The sequence below is a fragment of the Anomaloglossus baeobatrachus genome, chromosome 4, assembly GCF_048569485.1.
Source record: "Anomaloglossus baeobatrachus isolate aAnoBae1 chromosome 4, aAnoBae1.hap1, whole genome shotgun sequence".
Classification (NCBI taxonomy): domain Eukaryota; kingdom Metazoa; phylum Chordata; class Amphibia; order Anura; family Aromobatidae; genus Anomaloglossus; species Anomaloglossus baeobatrachus.
Window position 1 is genome coordinate 147,579,249 of NC_134356.1, and position 16,367 is coordinate 147,595,615.

The following is a 16,367-nucleotide window of genomic DNA, read 5'->3' on the forward strand; positions in this document are numbered from 1 at the left end:
GGTAAATATGATGTTTCATTTACTGTGATGCATTTTTTTTTTCATTGCAACATTTCCCAATTGGGTTAATTAATTTTATATTTTGTTTGATTGCACTTTTATGGATGTGGAGATTTTACATATGTGTATTTTTTTGTATTTCTTTATTTTTAATAGAAAACGTGTTGATTCAATTTTTTTTATTTTAATTTTTTTCATATTTTATAGAACTTTTTTTTACTTTTTAAAGTACTTTGTAGTTTTGTTAAGGGACTTGAACTTGAAGGGTCATCTGATCACTTGTAGTTTAAACAGAGATAATAATAATAATAATATTTATTCATTTATATAGTGCTGTTAATTCTACAGCACTTTACATACAACGGCAACACTGTCCCCATTGGGACTCACAATCTAGGTTCCCTGTGAGTATGTTTTTGGAGTGTGGGAGGAAACCTGAGTACCCAGAGGAAACCCACGCAAACACAGGAAGAACATACAAACTCCTTGCAGATGGTGTGCTTAGTGGGATTTAAACCCAGGACCCCAGCGCTGCAAGACTGCAGTGCTAACCACTGAGCCACCGTGACGCCCTTACAATAGTAATGCTGTATAAATAAAAAATTGCAGTCTCCTATGAATACTAGCCACAGGCTGACTTTTATAGGAATACATTATGGCAGGTGCAGGGGTCTTGAGCGGACCCTCAGCCATCATGGCAACCTATCGACACTCACTTTGCGGGAAGTTGTAAGATGGTTGAAAAAGCATATCTCCTGTGCCACACGTCCGATAAATACAGAGGTCAGAGATTGGTATCAGCATTTAGCAGGTTAACAACCGCAGGCAGAGATTTGCTCCACATGTAGCTGTTGGAGGCAGACGATGGCTGAAGAATACAGCCATAATCTGACTGCAAAGTTGCGGACTCAGTTCCTTAGTCCGCATTAAAGACAGGGCAGACACGAAACATACCCGTACATCATACATCAGTAAGGAGTTAAAGAGAAATTTTTCTAAAGAAAATGACCTATTGTTTAAATCAAGTTTTTCTGTTTTATGTATTTCATTTTTAAAAAATTTAGCAATGTTCTTTTTTCTTATCATGATCTTTCTTTTTTAAAATTCGTTTATTAAACAGCAAAGACAATTTTCAGATACAATACAAAGACATGAGATACGTGTACATAAGCTTTTAGTAGATCAATCAAGTGAGCCCGTTAAACATGTGTGGTGCCATATCGTCAAATAACTTTTCATTTCAAGGCTTCTACAATGTTACACAACATAAATAAAACTGTTTCATTGTACCTGAGATACATAATAGTCACACCAACAAGAAACAATAAACAACAATTAACCATTTCTGCTGACGTGTGCCAGCCCGAATGTTTTAAATCAACACCAATCCACTATCATTTCTATACTTAGCTCAGTTAGGGACACTGGGAGCATTGCAATCAATTAGTCAATGTCATGAGAGAGGAGTTCCACATTTCCTACTCTTTAATGAACTTCTCAGGGCATCCTCTATTTTGGTACACAGTCCGTTCATAGGGAAGCATTGCGTTCACTAACCACTATCCACATTCGCACCATAGGGGAGGAGCTGCCAATCAGCTGTAAAGTTATAAGTTTACTGGCCATGAACAGGGATTCACGTAAAAAAAAAATTGTGATGATGTGACCATGTACCCTCATCCATGACTCCAAACAGACAGAGAAGTGTGTTAAGATGTTTAGGGAAAAGGGCTAGGGAGGATAGGTCTGAGAAAACCTCTCTCCAAAAGGAGGCGCTCTCCGAACATCCCCAAATCATGTGAATTAAAGCGGTGTCCTCTCTGTGGACCACACACAATCTGCTGTCGTCCAATGATGCATTTTGAACAGTCTCAGTGGGGTCAAATATGTCTGATGTAGTATATATAATTGAAACATTTTATTGTTAATTGAGAGTGAGACCTTAGTTGAGGGCTCCACAATTTCCTTCCAGTCCTCCTCTTGTATGTTCGGCTCCCATTTCTCCCTGACGGTCACTGGCTGAGATTCATTCCCTATAGATAGTAACTAGGTGTACAGAGATGAGATCAGTCCTTTCGGGCCGTGATAGCATAGAATCCCTATCAAATGGAAAGAAGATATTAAAGTGTCTCTTCATGACATATTCTGCATATGATGTTGAATCACTCTTCTAAGTTGAAAATATCTAAAGAAGTGACGTCTAGCAACATTAAATCGGGACTGGATTTGGTCAAAAGATAACAGAAAATTTTGTTTGCATATGTCACTGAGAGCGAGAGCACCATGTGAGCTCCAAAATGTGGAAGATGGGTGGTTCAGTAATGTTGGGAAGTACGCATTCTACCATAAGGGCATTTCAGCAATAGCTTTTGAGAAGCGCACAACTTTCTTGGCCTGTCTCTAAATCTGTCTTGCCAATCTGAGAAGTGGTAATATTTTAGATGAGCTTAGTTTATCTGTTTCCAGACATCCGGGCAAGCATCTCGTCCCCGCCACCTATGCAAGATGGCTTTCTGACTTTGGAAGATAGGAGCTGGGCATCCATTAGAATAGCACTTTTAAACTTTTAATTGGCCAGACAGATCATACAATTAAAAATCTGATAATGCAATTTCCCCATTGTTTAGATGTGTGTAGTGTGGTCGGTTTCAACTTGGGTCTTGCATTACCCCATATAAACCCGTATAGTAACGAGTTCAAGGAGGAAAAAAAGAATTTAGGAACTGGAAAGGCACTATGTTGAAGGGAATAACTGAATTTAGGATGTAAAATCATTTTAACTAAATTAATAAGTCCTGGGACTGATAGGGGCAGCTTACTCCATAACAAAAACTTGGATTTGGCCAGCATCAATAGAAGATAAATATTGGACTGGAAATCCTGTCGGCTATCTTGGTTTACAATAATTACCAGGTATTTAAAGATAGAAACTAATGATAGTGGGGATAACGTTTCCAGTCTGGCTGCGGGGCAATGGACAGGGAAATCAACTGAGACTTGTCCAAATTTATGCCGTGTCCTGAGAATTTACCAAACTCGTCTATGAAATCCACAACCCGAGGCAGAGACCACTCTACATCATCCACAAAATTTGATGATATCATCTGCATACAGTCCAATGGTATCCACTCAATCTGCTATTTGTATGTCCCATATCAATTTATTTGAACAAATCTTAATCACGAGGGCTTCAATAACCAGGTCAAAAAGAGCCAGGGACAAAGGGCATCCTTGTCAAGTCTCTCTAACCGGAAGGAGTTTGAGGAAATGCCATTGACCACCATTTTGGCCAGGGGAGCATGATACAGCATTTGGATCCAGTTGCAAACTTTAGGATCGAATCCAAAGTTTTAGAGGCAAACCAACAGGAAACTCCACTCCACAGAATCAAATGCCTTGGCCATGTCCAATGAGGCCAGGACCCACTTATTATCCTTTACTAGGGTACTTGATTGAACAACAGACTGAACTCTTCTAATGTTAATGGAAGTACTCTTCCCAGTCATAAATCCTGTCTGATAGGGGTTAACTATATCCAAAATAACAGAGTTCATCTTAGTGGTCAATATTTTAGTGAAAAGTTTATAATCTACGTTTACTAGTGAGATGGGATGATATAATTCACACTCCAAGGGATCTTTCCCCTCTTTTGTAAGTACTATAATGTTGGCATCATAAAAGGAGTCTGGGAGGGAGGTCTCCCATGTGGCCTGGATAAACACCTCCAATAGAGGCAGTAGCAGAAATTCCTCATATTTCCCATACAATTCCACCGGAAAACCATCAGGCCCAACGACCCTGCACACAGCGAGATCCGCCACCACGGATTTCAACTCATCCAAGGTAATTTTGGCCTCTAAAAATGCCTTCTGAGTGGTGGTCAGCCTCGGGAAGTCTACATCTGCGAAATATGCCAAACACTCCTTGACTTGTACAGCGGGCTGAAAAAGTCACAGAAGCATTGGAGAATGTCAGTTGGGGTAGTAGCTATACAACCATCTGGTCTATGAATTTTAAGGACAGCATTACAGGAATTATACTGTCTGACCATGAAAGCTAGGAGCTAGCTGGACTAGTTCCCCATCTCAAAATACAGTTGCTGTGTGAAGAATAATTTATGCTTGGATTTAGTGTCCAAGTTTTGTGTATATTAAGGGAATGAAGAGGATAAGGTTTCTTCCCCCTACTTTCTGGATGCAGCTGGAGCCATTTGGAGGCCTTGTCGGGTGTCAAAAAGCGACTTGCCCTTGTGGAAGGTCCGGAGATGGGCAGGGTAGATTATCAAATACAGAATGTTGTGCTCCTTGAGCAATTTCTTGACATCCATAAACCGGGCTTCTCTGCTTTTGGAGGTCCACAGAGAAATTGGGAAAGATGGAGACTATGGCATTATCCAGTTTAAACCGTCCGTTCTGTTTGGCCAGATGCAATACTGTGTCTCTGTCTTTGCAGTTGAGGAGCCTTGCCAGGAAGGGTCTAGGATGGACTCCTGGAGTAATAGGTCAGGTAGGGACCCACTGGGCTCTTTCCACCATGAATGTTGAGGAGAAGGGTGGTTTTCAGCCATTCTTCCAGGAAGTGTTATGGCTTCTGCCTTTCCGAGTACTCTGTAAGACCAATAATGCGTATGTTGTTGCAATGCATTCCATTTTCAAGGTCATCTGCTTTTTTTCTCCAGGCATTCATAGATCCCACCACCTTTGTAAGCTTAGATGTCATGGGGGTCACTGTGTCCTCCAAATGTGAAACCCTATTTTCAATCTCTACAATTCATCCCCTCAAAGCTTGTAGATCTTGTCGAAGGAGCCCCCATGTTATGATCCGGAATCATGGAAGATCACCACAAATCATTGGCAAAAAGGTGACAAGAGCATTGGCAACTAATCTGGCCGCCATCCCCTTACTAACCAACACAACTAGAAGTAGCCGAGGGGTGAACTAACATCCTGTGCACCGCGAACCCAGCCGGAGAACTAACTATCCTAAAGGTAGGAAAGATGAATAACTCTCTGCCTCAGAAAATAGACAAGAATAGCAAGCCCCCCACATTCAAAGACTGCGGTGATATAGGAAAAACACAATACACAGGTAGATGACAGGATTAGCAAAAGGTGAGGCCCCCGCTGACTAAAATAGGAAAAGACAGGAAAGGGACTGATGGTAGCCAGAGAAAAGCCCTGCAAAATACCAACTTCCTGATAGTACAAAAAGGCCCTCAGATCGCTCGATCTGAACTCCGTCCTATACCAGGTGCCCTTGTCATACCAATGAACAGAAAACAAGAATATAACAAATTCAACAAGCCATAAACACATGGACCCAAAGGAGCTATACTCCACACAGAACTGCAGGGAGTTCCTCAACAATCCACTGAGGGGGAAAATCCCTGGAAGGAAATAAACTGAAACCAACCACAACAAATGACAAACCCAGATAAGCAAAAGAACCAGGCAATAAATAAAGAGCAAGAACTTATCTGGAGTGGATGTGATGTAGAGCAGGATTAAGAAGGCTGGAGATACAAAGAACAACTGACATCCGGCAACAGCCTGCAATCAGACCAGGACTTAAATAACCAGAGAGTTAGGAAAGGAAACACCCACTGCACAACACACCTGGTCTCTGTCCAAACCCTTCCTGGCCACCAGAGGGAGCCTCCCAGCAGCCAAGACATAACTAACATTCACAACACCCCCAACTCCGAGTGCAACTACTCTATCTTCACTGACAGGGATGACCTACATAAATATATAGCTTGTAGTAACTGTTCAGAGACCTGCTGGAGGGTCAGATCTTCCTTTTCCAATCCCTCCTCAGCTGAGGGGTGAGTTTTTCTTTTAGCAGGAGCATTTACCCTTAAGGCCCGGGATGAGTTCAAGGAGTCCCCTCTGGCAAACTCCTTCAACCTGTCTGCTGTATTACAATTCTTGGCAGGGCTCATGTTATATATGGATGTCAAGTAAAATAGAAGCAAAAGAGGGAAGAGATGAGAAGACCAGATATACTGTAGATCTCACAGCAACCACAGTGTAATGGCCGAATCTGGTGGTCTAGTTGCAAGCAAGTATATAGGGTAGTGCTGTGCAGTATGCCCCCTAGGGCTGCTGTCCACTTATCTAACAACAGAGGGGGAAGAATTGCTGACTCCTCAGAGTCCTCGAGGAGTTAACAATGTCTCCAGATTAAGTTTCAAATATGTATATTTTTCCACCCTCACTTATAGTCAGGGCACTGTTCTTCAGAGCCTCTAGTGACCACAAACTAGGGCGGCCCAGCCAGAAGTAGAGATGAGGAGGGGGGTGAGGTGGAAGAGAGGGGTGCCCGACATCCACCCAGGTTATTATGAGGTTAATTATGCATCCGGGACCAGGGTCAAAGTAGTTCCCAGCTGCTTGCCTCCCTGTCCACGCCCCAGTTCCAGAAGATTCCAGCTCCCCAAGCCCAAGTTCAAGAGCATGGAGGCTGGGTGAAGTGAAGGGGGGAAGTGAGGCAAGGAGGAGTAAAATGGCCAGTGGCGCTGTCAATGAGAATGTGAGGGGAGAGTTCAGGGCCCGTTTTTAAGGTCACACACCACCTTACTGCACTCTTCTGCTTGTGTCAGTTGGTACAGCTGATTCCCCAGAGCGGTTCTCCATTGCAGGGAGGCAGGAGGAGCAGACAGTCTGGATCACAGTGCTCCATCAGTGCAGGGTAAGATGCCCGCTGGCCTCTAATGGCCTAAACACTGCCGCACTGTCCATGGGTCCTGATGGCCTGGAGCACACAACACAGCTCCACCAAAACCCAGGAGGGTTAACACTTATGAGCAGGCAGTCGGCACGAGCGAGTGAGATACGGAGCAGGTAAACCATGCGACCACGCTTCACGCAACATTGCTCTGCCCCCCCTTATCATGATCTTTATGTAAAAAAAAATAAAAATAAAAAAATTGGTACTCTTGCAAATGACCTTTCAGGGAGAATTTACAGCAATGCTCTATAATATCAGAGACAGAATTATAATGACAGGTAATGTAACACTCAATACGCAATTCACAACTTATAACAAAGGATTCACGATTCACACAAGGCAATGTCACAGAAGACCTTGCTCCTCCTCCCATCACTTTGACCTTTGCACATGCTCATTCGATGCTTCAGTGCAAAAGATAAACTCAGGATCTGACCGTTGTAGCTATGTATAAGGATCAGCAAGCCTGAATTGTAAAATTATGGGTAGATACCAGACACCTGGTGTCCAGTACGTAAATCCGAACATGGAATTTTCACTGGCTGTAATTGGCTGGTGCATCAGGTTACCCGGTCTGTATAACCGCAAGATCACGGGTGGCACCTCCATTTTGCTCTGACTAGTGTAGGGAAGAGATGCTTCTCTAATGAGGGACAGTATTATGTTACTCCTCTTCCTCTTTTGTCTGCACTCTCATAAAATAGTCTGTGTGTGTCCACTCAGCACCAACCTCTGCACCAGGCTTTGTTAAGGTACATTTCCTTTTCACCACCCGGCAATTTTTCCATTTTTGTTCTTTCCTTCCTTTCTTCCAAGAGCTATATTTTTTCTTATTGTTTAATCAATATAGCCATATCAGGGCATATTTTTTGCAGGACGAGTTGTACTTTTGACTGACAGCATTCATTCTGCCACATATTGCACTTGGAAAGTGGGAAAAAAGTTCCAAGTGTTGTGAACTGCAAAAAGTGCAGTTCCACGATTAATTTCAGGTTTTGTCATTTACCATGTTCATTATATGGTTAAATTGAAAAGGCAGTATGATTCCCCTGTTCAGTACAAATTTGTAGATATTAAATATCTATAGTTTTTTTTTTATTTAAGTGGTGAAGCAAATTCCACAAATGTGTAAAAAAAAAAAAGTGGTTTTTTGCCATGTTTCAAGACCCATAGCGTTTTCATTTTTCTGGATCTGGGGTTGCATGATGGCCTATTTTTGGCATCCTGAGCTGACATTTTTAATGATATAATCTTTGGATAGATGCAATGCTTTGATCGCCTCTTATTGCATTTTATTACAATGTTGAGGCAACCAAAAAAAGTAATTCTGATTGTTTTTATTTTTTTTTCTTGTTACACCTTTTACCGATGAGATTTTTTTTTTCTATATTTGATAGATTGAACATTTATGAACTCGGTCATACCAAATATATGTAATTTGTTATTATTATTGTTTTATTTTCAATGGAGCAAAAGAGGGGTGATTTGAACTTTGTTTATATGTTTAAAAACTTTTTTTTTACACTTATTGTTTTTACTAGTACTTGAAGCACTTGAAGCTGCGATTCTCCAATCGCTTGTGCTGTACACAGGGGGCAGGGTATGATATGCTCTCTGCCGGTGCAGGTTTAACTAGTTAACGGGAGTAGTGGGATCTCTGATCCACTCACACCTGTTAGGCTGGTTTCACACTACAGTTTTTTAACGGCGGCACAAATGGATTTTTTGCCGCAAAACCAGATCCATTACAAATGTGTTGTAATTTCAATGCATTTGCAATGGAATCACGGCAGTATGCGGTGACATGCAGTTGCGTGCGGCACACACTGGATCTGTTGCTTTGCAGTATTTTGCCATTTTACAAAAAACGCTACTTGTAGTGTTTTGTCCTCAGGCAAAATACTGCATGTCAATGGATCCATTTGATTGCAGTGGTACCTGCAATGTCTTTCAATGGGTGCCGGATCGTTCTACAGTCTGCACCGGAAGTTGCCGTATCCCGATAGACACAGAATCCTGTTGTCTGTACTGACCATGCCCAGAAAGCAGCCTGGCATGGTCAGCACAGAAACCTCTCTCTCTCTCTCTCTCTCTCAGATAGAAGACCAGGATCGTGGAGCGGTGAGTACTAAAGATGGAGTCCCTAAGTGTGTCTGAGTATTTATTTCTAATAACGTATTTTTTCTCTGTGTGATGTCTTTTTTAACCCTTTCTTTGAGATTCTTAATGGCCGGGTCAAACTTGGCCTGACATTAAGAATCTTGGGCTTTATATCAGCTGGTAAAACAAAGCTGGTATTAACCCCTTATTATCCAGCGTGCCACACAGCACCAGGGCCGCTGAAAGAGTCAGATACAGTGCCAGAAGATGGTGTTTCTATGAAAGCGCCATTTTCTGGGGCGGCTGCAGACAATTTTCAGCGGGGGGAACCAGAAAGCTTGGGCCAATCTGCGCTGCGGATTCCAATCCAAGCCTAGTTGTACCTGGCTGGCCACAAAAATAATTGGGCGAAGTTCACGTCGTTTTTTTTAATTATTTAATGAAATTCATGAAATAATTAAAAAAAGGCCTCCTTATATTTTTGGTTCCCAACTGGGTGCAAATAGGTAGCTGGTTGTTGGGGGCAGCCCGTAGCTACCTGTTGTACCTGGCTAGCATATAAAAATATGACGAAGCCCACATAATTTTTTTTATTTTTTTAGCAAAAAAAGGGCTTCCCTGGATTTTCTATTGACAGTGAAGGTAACACCAAGCAGTGGGGGTTAGCAGCCAGTAGCTGCTTTGGTTACCCTTAGCAATAGAAAATGCACAGGGAGTCCACACATTTTTTTTTTACCCCTAACCCTATGGTTAGGGTTATGTGTTTGGGGTTTTTGTTTTTTTATTTTTTAATTAATTAAAAAAAAAATCGACATGGGCTTCACCCATCAAGCACCCAAGTATTTTACTGCTCACTCATCCCTACTCCTGACCACACAGCCAGCAGAACAAGTAATCATATCAGCCGATTACTTGTTCTCCATCTTACGATCGGGTCACAGGGCAGGTGCTGCGGAGGAGAGTGAGGGGTTAATGTTTGCAGTGCAGTCCGATGTTTCTCTCGCACTCATTCACTTGAATGGGTGCGAGTGATAAGACTCTCGCAGAAGTCGCAGTATGCTGCAATTATTTCCTCAGTCCGTTTAGGGCTAAGAAAAACATCGTTGACCTGAGCTGCAGCATTGTCTAACATCGGGCCGAGTGCAATGTTAGATTTTCTCGCATTGCACTCGTCCGATGTATACGCTTGTGTGAGCGTACCCTTACAATCCCACTTATATGCTTGCTTGAAAAATGCTTGAGGCCATGATGAATGAGGTGGTGGCCCAGGAGTAAGAGGAACAAGATGAAGAGGGAACATTGATATTATTATCAGGGCTGTTGTCTACACAGAGCTCCGAGTGTGGTTCCTGTACCAACAGCTAGCATGTAAACAGGTATCCAACCAGGGGGCAGTTTTGAAGGATGAGGAGGAGGAACTGTCTTCACAGCAGGGTGGCACTGAAATTTGGTAAGAGGCATCTCTGGAGCATAGCTGGGGGGATACAGAGGACACATGTGATATACCTCCTACCGAGGATAGCTTGTCGTTGCCTTGGAGCCACCTGGCAAACATGAGCGAATACATGCTGCAGTGCCGAGTTGCTCGGATTGTTAACAGTGCTGCTTACTGGGTGTTCACCCTGCTGGATCTCTGCTACAAGCACAATGTGCCATCCTTACTTCTGTTACTGAAGCATGATCGGAAAATGCTTGAATACAGGTGTGTGTTTATGCCTTACTTAAAAATGGGGCCACTTAGTGGCTGGTTTTTGGTACTGCTCCTTAGTAAGGTATTGGAGTTGCCTAACGATAGGAACAGTGAAACAGTAAATAGTTAAAAATACTGGGAGGAGTTGGTTGCAGGCTGTAGCTGGGCCCGAGCCAGTTTTTCAGAGAGTGAAGAGTAGGGTGAGTGAAGAACCAGTAGTGTGCAAGTCAGCTAAATACCACAGGTCCTGAGAGTGGGTGACTGTGGCAAGACAAAATAATAGTAAGACTCTAACGCAGGATGGGATAACAGACTACTCCTTTTTCAATAGTAGTGACTAGAGATGAGTGTACTTGAGGCTTAATTTTCAAACTGAACACTGGCTTAAAAAAAAGTTTGGTTTCGAAATTTGGATGCTTTACGTGCAAATTTACTTGCTCAAGCAGCGCTGTGCTCAGGTATACTTGGTGCTCACCCCATGCGAGCCACTTGCAGTGTTTGAACAGCTTACACTGGAGGTAACAAGAGCGTGACAAGATGTGCAACCAAAAAGTAATGATTTGAAAAAAACCTGCCCACCCTCCATTGGAAGTGATCTGTTTGTGGCTGGCTGTATGTGGGCAGAGACTCAAACTGCCAGTTAGTGATTATGAACCGGGCTCGGGCCAAGTTTCAACCAGTGGAGGATCAGTTCAATTGCTGCCAGTGAACCGAACCTGCAAAGGTTCGCTAATCTATATTAGTGACTACCAGACCTCAACCCGGGCAACTCAGGTCGCAACTGTTTCCAGCGTAACTAGTCCTATAGTGAAGCTCTGACATAAACATTGGAGATTGAAAACTGTTATCAGTAGCGGGACCCCAGGGGTGAAGGCAACCGTGGCCATGCAGGACTCCATGACTTTTTCTGAGAAGAACTGTGGTGTCAGACAATGAGGGAGAGGACAATTGGAACATCACTAGTACCAGTAACTATGGAGCAATCTGCCGTAGAAGTGTGCTTTAAAGTCAAATGTTCTGTACCTATAGTGTTTAACTGTTGCGCCCACAGTAATCATGTGAAAGAGATACTGTGCATAACTGTTAGTAAAAGACCGTCGAAGAAGAAAATTTAATCCGTGTCCATGAATCCTCAGCGGGAAACCCCTAGTTCGCACAAGGGCTTGAGCAGAGGTATGGCTTACACACACAAAGTCCACACATCCCATAATGAACCCCACTATTCTCCCTTTTCCCCTTGCTCTGTGGAGAGGACTGGGGTGTGGCCAAAAGAGAGAGAGAGAGAGAGAGCGAGAGAGGCTGAGCTAAAACAGAGGGAGCCCCTCGCCTGGAACTACATCGGGATTCGGTCTCGCTGCCTCCCCTCTTTAAATGCATTATTGACGGCATTCCCACATAACAGCAGGGCCTCAGTGGAAACACCATGCAGATGAGGAGGAGGAAGTTGCCAATGCAGCTGGGGCACTGGCACCACCTTGTTAGGGAGTGTCATGCGGGTGTCACACGATACGATCTATCGAGCGATCGTACCCGCCCCCGTCGTTTGTGCATTACGGGCAATTAGTTGCGCACAAAGTCGTTAAACCGCCGTCACACATACTTACCTGCTGAGCGACGTCGCTGTGGGCGGCAAACATCCACTTCCTGAAGGGGGTGGGATGCTCGGCGTCACATCGACGTCACACAGCCGCCGGCCAATAGAAGCGGAGGGGCGGAGATGAGCGGGATATAAACATCCCGCCCACCTCCTTCCTTCCGCATAGCCGGCGGGAGCCGCGGGACGCAGGTAAGCTGTGTTCATCATTCCCGAGGTGTCACACGGAGCGATGTGTGCTGCCCCGGGTACGATGAACAACCGGCGCAAAGAAAAATAAACGACTTTTTAAAAATGAGTGATGTGTCAACGATACACGATTTGTTACCGATTTGCGAACGTTCAGAGTCGCTCGGAAGTGTCACACGAAACGACGTCACAAACGACGCAGGATGTGCGTCACGAAAACCATGACCCCGACGACATATCGCACGATAGTCTGGCTGAAATGTGTAAAAACTTCCTCAGCATGTCACAATATCCAGCACCTCCATTTGATATGGTCCTATTAGCAGGAGGCAACATTTCAGCAACATGGTAGAAGAGTATGCATTTACATGTCTTCACGCACTGTGACGGGTCTGCCTCATTTTACTTCTGGTTCTCCAAATTAGACACATGGCCTGAGCTTGCACTTTATACCTTGGAGGTGCTGCTTGCCCTACAGCAAATGTACAGTCAGGCAGGTGTGATCACAGATGGGCACATCCGCCTTTCCACAGCCAACATAGGCAAGCTCACATTCATTAAAATAAACAGGGCTTGGTCACACAGGACTTGTACAAACCTTTGGTTGATTATAAAAGTATATCAGCCGCACCATGCTACTGTTATATTCCATTGCAGTTTGTTCCTTCTGTTTGCCATTCCCAATGTTTTTGACCTTCTCAAATAAAAAAAAAATCACTATGCTGGTCACCTCCTCCTTCACCTTTTCCACCTACACCGCCATGTCAACCTACTCCTCAACCACCCTGTCTACTTGGACCTTCTGATTCAAGATAATATAGAATAAAGTAATAATAATAATAAGAATAATAATAATAATAATAATAGTAATAGCCTTAAAGGCATTCTGTGTGCTCTGTGCTTTGAACTCTGAAAACAGACTCTGTGGGGAACTCTTAAAATGTGTGTTAATTTATTTCCTATTTAACTATGATTACAATGGTGACAGGATCCCTTTAAAGGTACCGTCACACTAAGCGACGCTCCAGCGATCCAACCAGCAACCTGACCTGGAAGGGATCGCTGGAGCGTCGCTACACGGGTTGCTGGTGAGCTGTCAAACAGGCAGATCTCACCAGCAACGAGTGACCAGCCCTCAGCCAGCAGCGACACGTGGAAGGATGCTGGGCTTGGTAACTAAGGTAAATATCCGGTAACCAACCCGATATTTACCTTGGTTACCAGCGCACACCGCTTAGCGCTGGCTCCCTACACTCCTAGCCAGAGTACACATCGGGTTAATTACCCGATGTGTAGTCTGGCTATGTGTGCAGGGAGCAGGGAGCCGGCATTGACAGCGTGAGAACGGCAGACGCTGGTAACGAAGGTAAATATCGGGTAACCAAGGAAAGGGCTTCTTCGTTACCCGATACTTACATTGGTTACCAGCATCCGCAGAAGCCGGCTCCCTGCTCACAGCACATTCAGTTGTTGCTCTGTCGCTGTCACACACAGCGATGTGTGCTTCACAGCGGGAGAGCAACAACTAAAAAATGGTCCAGGACATTAGCAACAACTGGCGACCTCACAGCAGAGGCCAGGTTGTTGCTGGATGTCACACACAGCAACATCGCTAGCAACATCGCTGTTGCGTCACAAAAGTCGTGCCTCAGCAGCGATGTTGCTAGCGATGTTGCTTAGTGAGATGTGGCCTTAAGTTATTTCCCTATCTACATTTGTCTGCAGGGCAAAAGCTTGCTCTAACCCACTGTTTGCTTCCTTTGGCAGCCCCCTAGCCCTTACTACGTCCATTTTACACCCATTTTACAGTACCAAAGTTTGGGCCCCATTGAATTCTATGAGGTTCAGGGTCTTGGGTCAAATTCTCGTCAACTTTAAGTACTGAACTGAACTTATAACTAGAGTTTGGGTGAACCCGAACATTAATGGGTTCGCTCATCCCTAACTATGTACAAAAAAAAAAACCAACACAGGCGCCAGTGTGAAAATTGCAATATTTGTTTATTATTTTTAATACTTCAAAGTGGAGAGGGAGAAGGGGTTAAACCCGCGCAATCCACCAGTAATACAGAAGGAGATGTTGATAAATTAAACAATCTTTTATTCCATGGAATAATAGTGCTAAAAAACAGAAGCGCTGATAGGGTTTTACCAGATAAGTACAGGTTAGTATATAGATAAATACACTCACCAAAAATGGTTGTGAAGGGTCACAACCACCGTAGATAGCATAGGATAATGGCGGCTGCCGCGGCCCCACGTGCAGAAGTCTTCAGTGTAGGAGGAGAAAAAGGGGTTAAACCCGCGCAATCCGCCAAATAAGATGTAGAGATGTTGATAGTTTAATCACTCTTTTATTCCATAGGTCTACGCGTTTCAAGGTGCAGGGACCTCTTCCTCAGGACCAGAAAATCAACAACATGTTGATTTTCTGGTCCTGAGGAAGAGGTCCCTGCACCTTGAAACGCGTAGACCTATGGAATAAAAGAGTGATTAAACTATCAACATCTCTACATCTTATTTGGCGGATTGCACGGGTTTAACCCCTTTTTCTCCTCCTACACTGAAGATTCCATGGAATAAAAGATTGTTTAATTTATCAACATCTCCTTCTGTATTACTGGCGGATTGCGCGGGTTTAACCCCTTCTCCCTCTCCACTTTGAAGTCTGAAACACGTGGGGCCGCAGCAGCCGCCATTATCTCATGCTATCTGTGGTAGTTGTGACCTCTCACAACCTCAGTCGGTGAGTGCATTTACCATTTGCTAACCGTGTGTTTAATCTGGTAAAACCCTATCAGCGCTTCTCTTTTCTAGCTTATTTATTATTTTTAATAGACATTGTGATATGCAAAAAAAAACTTTGTCAAAATAATAAAAAAGTAAGAAAATAAAAACATGATTTAAAGAATAGGCAATTTTAATTATAGCTTCTCTTTAGGAAAGTTTTCTGCACACTGCTGAAGGAATAAGGGCGGCTTTGCACGTTGCGACATTGCACGTGCGATGTCGATGGGGTCAAATCGAAAGTGACGCACATCCGGCGTCGCAGTCGATATCGCAACGTGTAAAACCTTTTTGATACGATGAACGATCGCAAAAGCGTCGTTATCGTATCATCGCTGCAGCCTCCGACATTTCCATAATGCCGGTGCAGCGACAGGTGCGATGTTGTTCCTCGCTCCTGCGGCAGCACACATCGCTGTGTGTGAAGCCGCAGGAGCGAGGAACTTCACCTTACCTGCCGCCGGCTGCAATGAGAAGGACGGAGGTGGGCGGGATGTTTACATCCTGCTCATCTCCGCCCCTCCACTTCAATTGGCTGCCTGCCGTGTGACGTCGCTGTGACGCCGCACGACCCGCCCCCTTAGGAAGGAGGCGGGTCGCCGGCCAGAGGGATGTCGCATGGCAGGTATGTGCGTGTGAAACTGCCTAGCGATAATAATTGCTACGGCAGCTTTCTCTAGATATTGCACGTGCGACGGGGGCGGGACTATCGCTGCAGCATCGGTAACACATTGTTACCAATGTCGCAGCGTGCAAAGCCCGCCTAAGGGTTGCAGCCATACAATAAATGGTGTAAGTAGTGAATCCCCAGTAGTGGCTATTATGAGATACAGTAGCTATGGCATACTTCCCTCATTAGATTTGATCTACTAGTGCACATTATCTTAGCACATTTTTATACTCTACAGAAGTGGTATACCCTATTTGCAAATTATTTATTAATTTTAATATTACTGATAAAAGCATAATATGAGCCATTATTCTTCACAAGTCTTAATATGAGAAAATGTGCAGTTCTACGTCATAGTTCTTCATCTTCCAAGTTGAAATAATAATTTTTTTCACTGAAGAAATGGCTCCGTGCCACTCTGTAGCAACCATATAAGTTAACATATTAGAGGATTTGTTACTTTTAAAATGGTTTGAACAAAGTATCTCTTACAAATGTCGCGGGCGGGGAGGATGCCGCCGCCGCTGCGCCCTCGCTAGCGCTCGGGTCCGGCGCTGCTGCTGATGCTCGGTGGCTCGAGCGGTGGGCCGGATCCGGGGACTCGGGCG

The 16,367-nt window shown here is 44.0% G+C and overlaps 1 protein-coding gene across 6 annotated transcripts in view; it reads left to right on the forward strand.

Moving 5' to 3' along the window:
• Window positions 1–16,367, forward strand: part of TENM2 (teneurin transmembrane protein 2) — a 4,009,156-nt gene that overhangs the window by 942,813 nt on the left and 3,049,976 nt on the right. The gene's annotated exons all lie outside the window — the stretch shown is intronic.